At 48.3% G+C, this 10,590-nt stretch overlaps 1 long non-coding RNA gene across 1 annotated transcript; it reads left to right on the top strand.

Moving 5' to 3' along the window:
* Positions 1 to 3,899: 3,899 nt before the first annotated feature.
* On the top strand, positions 3,900 to 7,370 carry LOC134471725 (uncharacterized). Its single transcript, XR_010041315.1, has 3 exons — positions 3,900 to 4,181; positions 6,680 to 6,840; positions 7,095 to 7,370. It is a non-coding gene; the product is annotated as an uncharacterized LOC134471725 (long non-coding RNA).
* The last annotated feature ends 3,220 nt before the right edge of the window (positions 7,371 to 10,590 follow it).

Here is a 10,590-nt window from a genome sequence, read left to right as displayed (position 1 = left end):
GGGACTACAAGACATCTCTTGGGGAGACACAAACATGTGACACCTCCTTTAGCTTACATTAGCGATGGTGGCTTTGGCTGTGGTGCAGGGCATGCTCTGCAGCATGGAGGGGCAGAATAGGAGCTGACTTTGTCTTCCAGGGAAGAGACAGTGGGATCCTGGACAGGTAGGATATAGGCCGAGAGGAGCAGCAGCTGTGGTCCATTTTGGAGGTGGAGCCCACAGGACTCTTGAGGGGAGTGGGTGTGGGTGGGTGAACATTTCTGGAAAAACAAGGATTGTAAATCATTCAAGGACTCACAGATGTTTGGCCTGAGCCACAGTAGGGTGTTCCCTACTGAGATGGAGGAGACCACTGGAGAGACATGGTTGGTGATGCTCTGCATGACTCATAATAGGACCTCCAAGAGGGAATCTAACTGTGCCACCACTTACTGGAGCCTCCCAACAGGGCATGGACAGTGTCAAGAGAAGAGTCTGACTCTCCTCCTCCCATTGGGGTTCTCTGCAATCACACAAGGCTCTGTAGAGACAGTGAGACCGCCTCAGGTCGCACACTTTGGAGATAAACTTAGGTTTCCAATAGGGGTAAAAGGCATGAACTTTCCAATTACGGGAGATAAAAGACCTAATCTAATGTTGTGTCCACCTGACAGCTGTGGTTGAACAGGCAGCCTTATGAGTGACCATACTGTCCACCTTAAGAGTTTTCTCTTCTTTCAGAAAATGACAGCTCCTTGGGGATCACAGGCACTTTGTGGGGAACAGGCTGCGTGTATTGAGTGCATAGTGTCTTAATGGCCCAGCATTGATCACAGATATTGACCTCTTGGTTTCAAATAACCAACATGGTTTCCAGTGGATCCAGATAATTAAGACTTCTCAAATGGCAACTAATAATTCGCATCTGCAGTGCGGCTTCATCAGGAGCTGGAGAAACCCATGCTGATGAGTAATGAAACACTCATCCTGGTGATCCTCTGATTTTCCTTATGGAGTCTCAGAAAAGTCATTTCAGCCTCATGACCTACTTTACCAAGGCTATCAAGTGACCTTGAGGAGTTACTTCTATTTAGAGGAAAACACTTGGGACAGGCTTGCAGCACTAGGGAGGGTGTCCATCTGGTTCTCAGGTTCACAGGAGACCTGGCTAGGAGCACCTAGGGGGTGTTTGGTACAGCTTTTGCTCCCAGCCTCTCTGTCCTTGAATTCATCCTTCACACTCTTACTGCTGTCGTCTTCCAGAATCCACTTCATTCCTCTGCTTCCAGACCTCTATCATTTCCAGAATTAAAGCCTATATTCCCCTCAAGATGGGACAACCTTGGCACATCCACATTCTATGTTTATGCCTCTATCCAGGCTTAGTGAGTGAAGTGGGTACAGACCATGTGCTTGGAATCTGGGCTTGGCCCTGTGAATTTCTTAGGTTTTTGGAATGCTCATACAGGAGCCCTGTGTGGACACCTGAACTATGCTTGCTTGCTGACTCACGCTCTTGAGTAGTAGTGCTTGCTTCAGGCAATGAGAGAGATGACAGATAAGTGAAGCTAGCTAGGAACCAACCCTCACCTTGGGTTCCATCCCAGCCATGCCCTGGATAGCCCTGGTACCCCATGGGTGCCCCACAGAGCCCAAGCCTAAGAGCTGGTACTGACTGGCATAAGCTGCGGAGTTCTCTAGGGTAGCTTATTATAAAACAACTAGGACAGAAACTGACAAATTGTTATACAAAACCTGATCAAAATATATGGTAAATATTTAAATTCACAAATTTATTATGGTAAAAGACATATTACCTTTAGTCCTCAAAACATCCCCCTCAGTTCAAGCACACTTCTTTTATCTCTCTTGTCACTTTTTGAAGCTGTGCTTGAAGACCTCTTTCCTGAGTGTCTTTATAAGCTGTGACAAAAAGAGTGAATGCCATAAGTTATGGTATGTTCCCACCCACCTTATCCAGCTCTCTGGCACTCTGTGACTTTTGGCTCTTCCCCAGAGTCAAAATGTCCATTAAAGTAAACATTTCTTGAATTAATTCAGCAGAGCAAATGGAACTAAAGACACTTGTGACAGAATTTCCAGAACTGCTGCAGAAAGTGGCAAGAATAGTAGGATGCGTGTTTGAAGTGTTGCAGATGGGAATCTTGTTAGTGTGAATAGCAGTGTGTGTTTTATTGCAATGCATTGCTAAAAATGTAAGCAATCATTAGTTTTTGATAACTATACGATGTTAGTTGTGTATAGTTGGTTTCCCCCAGTACTGCAATGTGGAAGGCAATGATCACGCCTCACCCTAAATATATGTTAGAATCTGCTGTATAACAGGTGCTTCCAAATTGGGAAATTGAAGCGATGCGTGCCAAGCACTCAAGGAAGGAAGAAACAGCAGGAAGTCGTGACAGCCTCAGGGTGCCCTGTGACCATTAATGTGGAGAAGCTGGACTCGGTGAGGCTGAGGGATTTGCCGAAAGCACCAGGCATGGAAGGAGAATTGGGGGTGTCCGGTGCATTGACAACTGGTGGTCAACTTGATGCCCAGCTGAACTGAATCAGCATGGTTCTGATTGGAGGGCCCACCTGAAGACTGCTGCCAGCAGCATAAAAAGGTAAACTGAAGAAGAAATGCGGTGTTGCTTCTCCTATTGCTGTTAGTTCCCCTGGAGGAGCTTACTGAGCTTCTTTCCTGATATGGACTCAGCTGTCATGGGAGGAGCTCAGGTCCTCCGTGTCACTGAGAATGGCTATGGTACTTTGTGGGGGAGCTCTGGTCCTTACTCTGAGCCTCACTTCCTGGCTCCAGTGCAGATCCCTCACTCTGATGGCACAAATCCTTCATCCCACTGGCACAGACTTTCTAGCTTCTACTGCAGACCTTTGGGCCTTCCCAGTGCAAATCTGTGAAACAGACTTGCATGGGACATTGCCATGGAATCCAGGGCCCCAGCTGGATTCTTTGGGGTCTTTAGTGTTTGGACAGATTTCCTGCACTTTTTGTGTTTGACTCTCTGAATGGCTATTATAAAATAATCCTATAAATTATGTGTCCTGCATTAAATTGTTTTCCTTGTAAACCCATGTCTGGACTGGAGCTCATGGAAGCAGCTGGATCCCACTCTGCCCTGGTGGGTCCAGCTATACAGTGCTCAGGAATTAACAGCTCTCAGCTCCTCAACTTGTCTAAACAAACCTATCTGAGGGCTCAACATGATTCCTATAGTGCCACAGTCCATCTTGGCTGACAAGTGTTCCTTTGGGCCCTGTCTCTTCTGGTACTGGTGCCCAGGGCAGGTCTACTTGGACAGTGTATGGGCAGGTAAAGGGGCACTGCGGTCTGGTGATGAGTACAGAGAAGGAAGCCTCTCGCTGACCCAAGAGGTAACAACTATCATCTCCACCTGTCAGAGAGGGAACCTAAGTTACAGAGCTATAACTGCTGAGGCCCTGTGGTTGGTAGGTGGTGGGGCTAGGATTTGAACCTGGGAGATTTAAACACAGAGACAGCTCTCCTCCAGGGAAGCCAGGCTGGCATAATGGATTCAGAAGCACCCTGGCCTCCTCTCATGTTCTGCTAGTACCCTCTTTATCCCTGGTATCTAACTATCCACTAGGTGCCTCCTCTGTGAGTCTGAAACACACACACATACACACACACACACACACACACACACACACACACACCAACACACATAAGGGCACAAGGTTTGTTGAGTGATTTCAGCTCTCTACCCTTGCCCAGGACACAATGTACCTCATCTTCCTTCTCTGCTATGGACTAAGGACCCCAACTGTTATGGTTTGATAACTTGTGGTCAACTTAACGCCAGCTGGATTACATCAGCATGCATTGAGAGAAGATGCTCCACCTGAGGAGGGTTGCCAGGATAAATAGGTGGAGAAGAAGGGCGATGTTGAGAGGGATTGAAGCGTTATGGAGGCATTGTTGGTTCTCCTACGAGTTGCTGTTTGAGCTGTTGGTTCTCCTGGAGAAGCTTTGGTCTTCACATCGAGCATTGCTTCCTGGCTCCGGAGGGGAAGACATGTGCTGCCTGGTCTCCAGGATGAACTCGTCACACTGCTTCCTAGCTCGTACTCGACTGTGCTTGTCGTCGGAGGAGCTCGGGGCCTCCGTGTCACTGAGGACAGCTGTGGTTCCTTTCAGGACAGCCCAGCTTTTTGTTGTGAGTGTGACTTCTGGGCTCCAGTGTAGAACCCTCATCCCACTAGCACAGCTCCTTCATCCTGCTGGCATGGACTTTCTGGCTTCCACCTCTGACCCTTGGGTCTTCCCGGCATGAATCTGTAAAAGAGACTGGCGTGAGTCCTTCTTGTGGGCTCTGGACTTCCAGTTGGACTCGTGGAGGCGTTGTTCTGAGCTCTGGGTTTTTATCTGGACCCATGTGGGACATTGCCATGAGGTTTAGACTCTTGACTAAATAATCTATGTCGTTAGTGTTGCGGATAGATTTCCTGCATTCTCCTGTGTTAACTTCCGGTGACCATTATAAAAATATTACATACTCCATGTCCTGATCTGAATTGTTCTCTGTGTACAACCCCTGACTACAATACCAACACAACTACTTCTGTGCTTTCCCGCCAGCCTCCTATGAGCAGGGAGACCCAGACTCTTCTTCCAGTCCATGCGATCTGGATTGCTGCACAGGTCAGCCCTGCTTGGGGACAGCTTGGGGAGAGAACTCCAGGGAAAGAGATGACACAGGAAAGGCTTTGATTTATTTTACCTTGGAGTTCGATGGAATGAAACTTAACTCCTTACTGACCCCTCCACTAACCCAAACAATGCCTTTCTGAGACTATGAAAATGGGGACCCTTCCTTTAACCTCTCACTGTCCCCTGACAATAGAGCAGGCTGAACTGTATGGCAGATGTAAGTGACATCCTTAGAGCGGCACAGCACTCGACTTGAACAACTGTGCCTGGTGACACTGATCTTGACGAATCCAACTCATGATCTTTACCTGATTGTTTAGTCCCTACAGGAAATGATGAATAATTATTAATAGATTTTTGTTATGTTATGATTATTGCTATTATCAGATTTCAATTTGCTAAAAATGATTATGGTGATTGGATGAAAACTCCTGGTGTTTACAGAGGATTTATACTTTTCCAATAGAGTTTTAAAGCTATTTTCTGCCTGGTACTGTCATACTATAGCCATTTGACAGATCAGAAATTCACTCATGCATTGCTCAGTGAAGAAAAGTGAGACACATTATCAAAATCAAAAGCAACCCTCCAACTCCCCTAATTCTCATGAAGATTTTCAGAACCCTGGTCATAGTAGGGTCTGTGTAGTATATACTGGTGTGTGTGTGTGTGTGTGTGTGTGTGTGTGTGTGTGTGTGTGTGTGCTGTGCAGTGTGTAGGGTCTCTTTGTCCAAAGGGAACCTCTGCTCAAAAGTCTTATGAAGTTGTCTTTTGTCACTGTCCTAGATTTATTGCTTTAATTTGTTTGGTTTTGTTATACACAGGAGTTATGTTTCTTTTATTCTACCTTGGTTTCAACTTGCCTGCAGGGTATAAAAATATACTTTTACATTTCATCCTCTGTTGTTTCCTTCTCTGGTGACCAGTGTTAAGCAACATGATGATTTACTCTGGGCCAGAGGGTCAGTGTGCTGTGAAGTCATCTGCGTCTATAGCAGTCATATATTTATGGACAAATGCATGCAGCTGTGAGTTGGGGCCACTGAAGGCCACTGGAATCCTGCTGCTGAGCTCACATGTTCAGCGGTGTCGTGGTCTCTCTGGATCCCATCTCACTGTCACCACAAGATATGTGCTCTGTCTGGTGGAACCCAGGCCGCCCACTCCCAGTGGGTCTCCCAGACGGCTGCAGGGTGCTTGCCCCCAGGGCCAGCTGTGCTTTTTCCTGAACCCCATAAGCTGCCTTGCAGAGCCGCGGAGCCTGTTCCCTTTATCACGCAGCTTGACAAAGGGAGGTGGCTGCCAAGTGACTCTTCCCCATCGCCCCTGCAAAGAGAGCATGGTACCAGGGGACAATGTCACTCAAAGTTCTCACAATGAAGCAGCAATAATGATATTCTACAGGGAGGGCCCGGGGAGGGGACAAAAGGATGGAAGAAGCAGGAGGGAGGGAGGCACTGGGGCCAGCGAACCTGAGCATTGTGAGGCAAAGGCATTTATGTTTTGCTTCTGCCCTTCTCTCATCCTTCGGCCCAGATCTTCAGATTCTCATGTTCCTGGCCCCTGGGGTCAGTCCTCTGATCCCCCTCAGACTTGATTCTATTCCCTGACTCACATCCCTACCTGGCATTATCTCCTCTGCCATCCTGTTCTCGGCCATAGGATTCTGATGGCTTTTGGTGGCCCCTGCTTACAGCTGTATGCTTTTGCTCATAGATATTTGACTGCTACAGACCCAGATGGCTTCACAGATCCCAGAGCAGCACTGCTAATCCTCCGTTGCTCACTCCCTCTGTGACTCCATGCACAAATCTCCTTTTCTTTACTGTCTCTAGGACAACTGCCACCAAGGCACAGTCTCTGCTACCTTCTTAGACCAGTACCCCCTCCACTGTGCACCCCTATACAGAGCGGCCTAGCGATGCCCACCTGTTCCTGCCAGTAGCCTGTACCAAGCCCCAGGATCCTCACTGCTCTTAGGCTGCTTCTTGTTCTGACCTACAGGGCTCTGACCAGTCAGCAGTCTTAGCTGTGAACTGCAGCACAGTCCCTGTGAAGTCCGAGCAGCAAGGATCTACTGAAGGGTGTGAGTAGCTCTCTTCTTCCTCGGGAGGGCAGAGAATCAGTGCACCGACTGCCTCTTCACAGGTGTGGCACCCCCTCAGGTAAGGTCACCCTCCCCCCACTTTTATGTCCCTCTTTTCAGAGTCACCTGTGTGTTTATGGCACTCAGGTTGCAGGTTGCTTGCTAGTACAAGAAAGGCCAGGGGCCATTGCCTGGTTTCTAGCTTGGGGAAACATGGACTCAGGCAGGTACCACAGACAGTGGTCTGCACACTGCCTAGCCACCTTGTGTCCAAGAGTCTCCTTCCTCCCTCGGGACCTCACGTTACATGCCATTGTCCACTTCTGATTTCAGCCGCAGCCTGTGGGACAGTTCACAGCAACCAAAAATGCCTTGTTTCTCTCCATCGTGGAAAGAAATCTTTGAAGAAACACTGCTGAGGTCACTGCCTGGGCACTCTGAAGCTGTGGGTTCCTGCTGGAGTGACTCCTGAGCCCCTGTACAAGCTGAGAGTGTTCAGTCCACTTCTCAGGTATCCTGCTTCACTGAGCACCGCTGTTACCACATGGGCATCTCTTTCTTCCCTGCTGTACACTCAAATCCTGTCTCAGGCAGGTTTTGGGGTCAATAAAGTTCACAATACTCTTGTGTTGTGGTTTCACAGTTAGGGTTGGCATGTTCAGGAGCCCCACGGGGTCTCTGCTGTCACATATGCTGAGTTCAGTTCTTGGCATCCAGCAGGTCAAAATGGTTGACCCACTGTCAACTTGAGACATGTAGAGGTTTAACTAGGTGACTTGGCAGGAGGCCATGGTCCCCACTTTGTACACATCCTCATCCTATGCAAGAGGAGGTCCCAGAGATAGTGTGAGCACTGCCCCCACCCTGGAGGGGCTGGTACTACAAGGAAGTAGTGCTTCCTCCCTTTTCCCTTTTGTTGTCCTCTGTGTGTTTCAAATTGCCCTGTCCTTCCTCTTACAAGAACAATTATTGCTGGATTTAGAGTCCCCCTTAAACTGGTTTGATCTCACATCCAGATCCTTAATTGCATCTTCAAAGACTGTTTCCAAGTAAGATCATGTTTGCAGATACCAGGGTGATGGGGACTTGAACATGTTTCCTTGGGGCCACAGTTTAACCCACCTCATTGGGCACCTCCTCTCCCCTGCTGTTCATACCTCCCAAGCATCTATGTCTTCAGTAGAGATGATGTCCCTTGTACCTTGGTCTACCTCACAGCAGGCTGGGCTGGGCTGGGCTGGGCTGGGAAGGCTTCTTGACATGGTTTTGAGGATGAGTGGCCATCGGCTGGGTGACCTGGGAAGCTGATGAACTCAACATTCATGACTACTCTAAATCTCCTGTTCTGAAGGAAGATTTTTTCCCGTCTCTGGGAATGAGTTTTCCCAGAAAAGATTTTAAAAACAGCAACCTAAAAGCTTTGCCTGGCTAGTGCCCTTCTCCATCCTCTGTCTGGGCTACTTTGAGTTTCTGCTTCTTTATAGGACAGGGAGCGGAGTATTTTCCTAATCCCCCATGAAGGCAGGTAGCTTAGCCATCTGCCACGAGCCTTTGACAATTTACAGTAGCCACTCTGAGCCTCAGCCTCCTCACTGAAAAGTAGAAGTGATAAAAACTCGTGCAGGATTTTTCAGAGGAAAAAAACAAAGCAAGATAGAAAGGGTTAGAGCATGGATCTTGGTGTAGGAGCAGTACTCAGTGGGTTTGTAATGAAGCCTGCGCTTTACCTTAGGAATGCTGGGTGGAATGGACAGTTTTCTCTTTTCCGCAGGTGACCTCACTGAGGTCATATCACTTTCCAAAACCACCAAGGGGGCAGAACAGCATCCTTATAGATCCTGAGTCCATGGATTCCAGAGCTACGAGTGATATCTTCTCACCCTCTGCCTGGTTGTTCTTTGGCCCTCATCCCTCTCGGGTTTTTGGTTTCTTCGTAAAGCCAGGATTAATAGTCAGGACTGGGACCAAGAAGTCCCAAAGGAGGGACTGGAGGTAAGAGGAATCGGAGTCCAGACTCAAGGCTTAGTGATCCTGGGCCAGCGCCTCCTGCCTGGACATCTACTGTCTTCCCTAAAGCTGGTCATAGCAGTGTCTCCTGCCTTTCTCTTCTAGGTGTGGTGGTGAGCTCACAGTGTGTGTGTGTGTGTGTGTATATGTAGCTACAGCACAGCTCCTGTGCACAGAGCATTTCAAATCCAAGCGGGGCTTGTCAATATACCATGTGGTTCACCAGAGAAGCATCCCCACTTCCCACCCCGTCTCCCAGGGGTGCTCTGCTTTGTACCTGACTCAGCATCTTCTGGGCTCTCTAGAAGAGACTAAGAGTTATAATCGATTTTCCTGATACTCCTACCCCTCAGCATATTGATAAGAGAAATAACTTTTTAGAAAATGCATCTCTCATATATATGGAAAAGATTCAGTTCTCCCAGACAAGGTGCAGTAGTCTGTGCTCTCTGATTTGCACATGCCATGTCATGTACTTGAGGCAACCTTACCCTCATTCCACTTCTGTCCCCCTGCTCCACCTTGCTCTGAGCTCTGGGCCGCTTGGACTCCGGAGTCTCTTCCTGGTCCTCTGACAGGGCCTTTTACTTACTGCTCCCACAGGGCTCTGCATTTCACTTGCCTGTGTATTCAGGTGCAGTGCTATTGGTCAGCCAGGATCCCCCCTGCCTCTGCCTTCTTTGCTGCCACCCTGGCACTATCAACAGAGAGGCATCTCCCACCTGCCTTTGCTCCAGTCAGTCCGGAGACCCTGTCACAGAAACTCAGAAATGCAAATTGAATGTGTCTGCTTCAAATTAAGCATATTCTGGACCCATATTCTGGTCCAGTGGGCTTAAGTTGTTTCTTAGCCAATAAATATTAATAAGAAAAACAAACCACTCTTTTAGGCTTCTTTCCCCCAGCTGCTACCCCAGAGTTATAAATTATGTACCACCCAGGTCTGCTCTGACAGCTGGGATAAAGTAGGTTTCAGATTCAGAGAGCACAGCCCTCTGTTGAAAGGAAGCAGCTCTGTGCATGTTCCCTAGGATCCCAGCCCTTCCTGCTGCCCCACCTCTTCGGCTCTGCCGCAGCTACTTTTTGACTCTGATCCTTCCTCTGTTTCACCTCTTGGCCAAACAGACACTGTGTCTTTCAAAAAAAGATTTCACACTGCTGTCACAACACCTCAGAGGGATCTTAGCAGATAAAAAGGCCAGTTTCCCTCAGTGGTGAGCATGAAGGGTCAAATCCTCACTGCTCACATCTTCCTGTGGCACGATTTGTCTCCGCTTCTCAGCACCAACTCTGCCCAACACACTGACCCATTATGGAGGCTCCAGTGTTGCTCTGACTTCTTTCTGGTTCCTGAAGCTTTCTGAGGTCTCTCCTAGTTCCTGCGCTGCTACCCTCAGGACTAGGGGACACTGCGGTCTCTCTCTTACCCTCACTGTTTTCCAGGCTGGTTACTTCCATCCCCTGCTAGCTGTCCACTGTCTGCCCCGCACCATCTCTCTGCCGCTGACTCCTCGGGCTGTTGTTCTAGCACTCATAGGCTTGGTTTTTCCTTCATAAAAGCCCACATGTGTTCCCTCAAAAAATTCTCACTAATATTTACACTTGTGTAAGCTCCAGGTCAAGACAGTCAAGCAGCTTCCTCCGTGTCCTCTTGGTTGATGGCTGAAGGATAGTTCATTTAACTGTGCCTATCAGGTGGCTTCCTTTGTCTTGAGCTTGTCATGAAGGGAGTCACATGGACACACTCTCCTGTGTCTGCATTTTTGCTTCCACCAGTGTATTTATGAAATAAATCTAATTTGTTGTGTTTGGCAGATTGCTA

This window comes from Cavia porcellus, unplaced genomic scaffold (assembly GCF_034190915.1).
Source record: "Cavia porcellus strain 051 isolate PalLab524CR breed Dunkin Hartley unplaced genomic scaffold, mCavPor4.1 scaffold_19, whole genome shotgun sequence".
Classification (NCBI taxonomy): domain Eukaryota; kingdom Metazoa; phylum Chordata; class Mammalia; order Rodentia; family Caviidae; genus Cavia; species Cavia porcellus.
The sequence above is the reverse complement of the archived record's forward strand: the minus strand, read 5'-3'. Positions and strand labels throughout refer to the sequence as shown.